Source organism: Carassius auratus, chromosome 23 (genome assembly GCF_003368295.1).
Source record: "Carassius auratus strain Wakin chromosome 23, ASM336829v1, whole genome shotgun sequence".
Taxonomy (NCBI): domain Eukaryota; kingdom Metazoa; phylum Chordata; class Actinopteri; order Cypriniformes; family Cyprinidae; genus Carassius; species Carassius auratus.
In genome coordinates, this window is record NC_039265.1 from 2,246,687 (window position 1) to 2,251,704 (window position 5,018).

At 38.2% G+C, this 5,018-nt stretch overlaps 1 long non-coding RNA gene across 1 annotated transcript; it reads right to left on the bottom strand.

The window, feature by feature from the left end:
• Positions 1-371: 371 nt before the first annotated feature.
• LOC113040976 (uncharacterized) lies at positions 372-4,411 on the bottom strand. The gene is made up of 5 exons (XR_003275328.1): positions 4,378-4,411; positions 3,970-4,080; positions 3,304-3,420; positions 505-558; positions 372-410 (listed from the first exon to the last, which is right to left on the bottom strand). It is a non-coding gene; the product is annotated as an uncharacterized LOC113040976 (long non-coding RNA).
• Between the last annotated feature and the right edge of the window lie 607 nt (positions 4,412-5,018).

Sequence of the window (5,018 nt, forward strand, 5' to 3'; positions counted from 1 at the left end):
TGTATTTAGAGCAGGGGTGTCCAGACTCTGTCCTGGAGGGCCGGTGTCCTGCAGAGTTTAGCTCCAACCCCAGACACACCTGAAGCAGATAATACTAGAAACCTCCAGGCAGGTGTGTGTAGACAAGCTGGAGCTAAACTCTGCGGGACACTAGCCCTCCAGGACCAAGTCTGGACACTCCTGATTCAGACATCGACTAATATTACTGAAATTGAAAACACGTCATTAAATTACATACATTTGGTAACAGCTAAGTATATCACAGCCCATGAAGACATCAGACTTCAGAGCATTCACTGTTGCACTGAAATAACAGTTCATCTGAAACATGTGAATACCTCCTTAACTCCTTCAGCGGGGACAAAAAAGATCTGCTCCTCATTCAACACATGCTCTTTGACAGGTGACATCTGAAAACAATGAAAAAAGCAAGGCTCATGTAGAGACGATTTCTTACAACATCAATCTAACATTTCATAAAATATGCAATGCACATTTAATTACCTTCTCAACACAGTCCTGATCATCCAATAGTAACCGGTCCTTCTTCAGAGTCACCTGAAATTAAGGAAACAGAAATAAAAAAAATAAACATTCTACTGCAGACAAAGGATTCAGGGACTGTACAAATTGATAATGCACATATACTGGAGTCCATAAACACTGACTGATCACTGACACATAAAATAAAAAAAATCTAATTTAAATTAAAATCAATCAATCAATCAGTTGCAGAACCTTCTCTACGTCTGTGTCTTCTGACTGGGACAGAGTATTGACTTCAAGAGTGGACGGTTCAACCACAATATAGAAAAGAACATCAAATTAGATATCTGTGACAATAAATGAGTGCATAAAATACTGATTTAAAACATTAAATTATTTTATAATCTTGCTTCTATCAATGTAATTTACAAGATTACAATATTTCAAACCAATATTTAAATTTTCAAGTGTTACCCAAGTTAATGTTCATGACTTTGTAAGTATTACATTACATGCATGTATACTGAAGTATGTCAGGTTGTGTGTATGTGTTTACACCTGTGTTACGAGGACCCTGTTCTATGAGGGCCATCATAAGAACATGGTCTTGACTTGACTGAAGAGTCTCAGTGTGTTATTAGTTTGAAAAAAGTCTGGTCTATTTGTAACCTTGTTATTACCGGGACATTGGTAACTAGACAAATGTGGACAGCTTATTTCAAGCATTTCTGTGTATGAGAAAAACTGGTGATTTGAGACACAGTGTCTGTGTTAGTTATACAGCATGAAACCAAGACTCACTTTTAACATCCACAATAATGCAGCAAACAATGTCTCTTAGAAACACATGTGGACAACGTAATCTGTTCTACTCTTTTAAGGACTAGCACAATTATTTCAAGAACTTCTTGGATACCTTTATAGCTGCTGTGCCCTGTTCAGAGTTCTTTAGGTTCTTTAGACACTGATTCTACTCAGTTATCATTTGAAAATACTGAAAGTTTTGAATAAATAATATGCAATCTTGGAGAATGTTATTTAAATAAAAAAGCCAAAATAATAATAATAATAATAATAATAATAATGATGATGATGATGATGATGATGATGATGATGACACAAATATGATAAAACTGCAGAATACAGTAGTATAATGCCTGACAGTAAATTTCAAACAAGGGGAACGACTTTTTACCAACTTATATTACAATATACTTAATCTAAAGGTAACGATTAGACATTTTGAATATCACATGGCCACAATGAGATGTGAATGATCCATATTTAGCCTAATATTTCACATTCACACAGCCCAATGTCATGGTGATAACTAGGGTCTTCAAATACCAGGCTTTTGTCAAACAAACGCCACACTGAAGGTGTTTCTCAATGTCAAGGATACTTCCTTAGCAGGACTGGTCCTTCCAAGTCACTTCCTTCAGAGGCTAGGTGAGACTCCTCTTTAGCATTCGGAGAACACGTAAATGGAACAGGCTAGCAAATGCACGTCATTGCGTCAGTGAAAAGGTCAGTTTGAAGAACGCTGTGGTATAATGGTATAATATTAACGTTAAATTACTTTGGACAACTTAACTAGTTATTTATAAAAGAAATGCCGGTGACGCAACCAAGCTAACAATTGTTAAATGACAGGTCCGGTTCAGTTAGCCATCAATAACGTAATTTGTATTTGTATAAATTACAATCTTAATATGGTAGTAATTTGTACTGGCAAACTTTACTTATATATTTACTACAGTTATAACAAATGTTTGGTAACGTAAATAAAAACCGTTAACACTCCGACTCTAGGATTGTGGGTGATTTGAGAGAGCGAAGGCTACACATATGCATCCTTTCCTGTGTATGGGATATTTTTCGAACGAAGGACTCAGTCCTTGGTTGAAATTCCGAGGATCCTCGACATTGGAACAGTCCTTCGACGGATGTCGATGACGTAGCATCCTCGAAATTCTGGCTTCCGAGGATCCTTCCTTGACATTGAGAAACGCCTTGAGATTCTCATATGTTCTTATGATGGTCCTCATAAAACAGGGTCCTCGTAACACGGGTGTAAACACACACACAAGACCATGTTCTTATGATGGTCCTCATAAAACAGGGTCCTCGTAACACGGGTGTAAACACACACACAAGACCATGTTCTCATGATGGTCCTCATAAAACAGGGTCCTCGTAACACAGGTGTAAACACACACACAAGACCATGTTCTCATGATGGTCCTCATAAAACAGGGTCCTCGTAACACAGGTGTAAACATAGTCTTGATGTCACATTGTGTGTATGTTTACACCTGTGTTACGAGGACCCTGTTTTATGAGGACCATCATAAGAACATAGTCTTGATGTCACATTGTGTGTATGTTCTTATTATGGTCCTCATAAAACAGGGTCCTCGTAACACAGGTGTAAACATAGTCTTGATGTCACATTGTGTGTATGTTTACACCCGTGTTACGAGGACCCTGTTGTATGAGGACCATCATAAGAACATAGTCTTGATGTCACATTATGTGTATGTTCTTATGATGGTCCTCATAAAACAGGGTCCTCGTAACACGGGTGTAAACGAGACACTTTAAAACAACAGAGAGGTGAAACCATCACAGAGAACCACACGTCATCAACCAGAGACAGATTTAGTACACGAGACATTTTAAAGGCATAGGAAGAAAATCCTGTCATCATTTACAAACCATCAAATGGTTAGTAATGTCTTATTTTGCCCAACAGAAGATATACAGGACTGAGACAACTTAATGGTGACTATATGATGACAAAATAAATCAACTCACCTTTAAGATCAGTGATGAACCTGCCCTTGAGCCCATTCTGGTCTTTCTGTTGAAGTGAACACTGTATGGCCTCAGCTTTCTCCTTCGCCTCGCACCTTCAGCCATCCTCTGTGTCTGCTTTAATAACAATAAGAACTGTTGGCCTCCATCTGACAATATTACGTTTGTTTGTTTTCAACTTAATATGCAAACGAATAATGACAGTTCTACTGAACAGAATATATGTGTAATATGATGTATTCTGTATATCTGTATTCTACAAAGCACTATACAAATAAAGGTGATTTTACTTATTATATACAGTAAGTATTGGGAAGTGAAAAGAGCACATCTCTGTGTTTATTAATTAAACCAAGCTGAACAGTAATAATATTAAACATAACTGCCCCTCCCCTTCACAGACTGTAGCCATGACAACAGAATATTATGATGGCTAGACTGTTCTATTACATTTACAGTTATACTGTGAACGAAAAGAAGTTAAACTGACAAGCATTGTTGATTCTTGTTTGATGTTACTCTTAATAGAGGACACTTCGTGTAAACACGCTAGCGCCATTAGCATCACGCGCTAGCTGCTTTCTAAAGAGCACTGAAGACACTCACGAACAAGCCAAACTGAGCCACAAACTCTCAGAGAAACGATTTAACAGCAGTATTACTCACCTTTCATATAATAGTTGTCTCCAACAGCTTCACACCGCAGATGTCTTCACTTCAGGTGCACAGATTGCGTCCGGTCCAAACAGGAAGTTACAAACCGACACCCTTGCCTCGCTGATTAGAGCACGAGTATACGGGATTTATAATAATAATAATAATAATAATAACAATAATAATAATAATAATAATATATTTAAATAACCATCTATGAAACGTTACATTAATAGCGTTACATCAATATACTGATATTAAACTTAGTAATTACAGCTTTGAAGTCACATTCATACTTTATATGATGATATTTAAGGAATATGTTTAATTGCACGATCATTATGCATTTATATAATCATATACAATCGATAAATTATAGCAAAAAAGTGTTTAAATAATTACAAAACTGCATTAACTTACTTGTACGGAGCTATTAGCGGCAGAACGTAGCCCCGCCCACCGCCGCCATTTTGTTTTCGCGATTTCCCGCCCTCCGGTGCCGATCTAGCCAATCAGCGGCCTCCAAACTTACACAAGTGTAAAATATGCAAATTTTCGATGACGCGGATGCAGTACCGGGTCCGGGCTGCAGGGGCGCACTCCCGAGTTCGGAGGATACACAGTGTATAGTAAAATTTCAGGGTTTTGTGGTATATTAGGACATGGCGCGAAAATTTGAGAGGGAGCTTCTGGGACATAGAGAAAGGCATATACACTGTCGGAATTATAAGGACATGGGCCCTGTCCTCATAAACCCAAATGTCCCTGTAATGCTGGTGCGTATTCAGGTCAAAAGTCCTTGTAAACCACAAAAACCAACACACACACACACACACACACACACACACACACACACACACACACACACACACACACACACACACACACACACACACACACACACACAGGGCATTCATGACTTGTAGCACTTTAGGAAGTGTGTGTATGTGTGTGTGTTTTAATAAGACAAAAACAGGCTGACCTCCTGCTTCAGTATTTGATCAGTCTTTGTCTCTGTCCCAGGTCTCTCATAAAGGACTGGAGCTGGTGCTCCTTCCTTC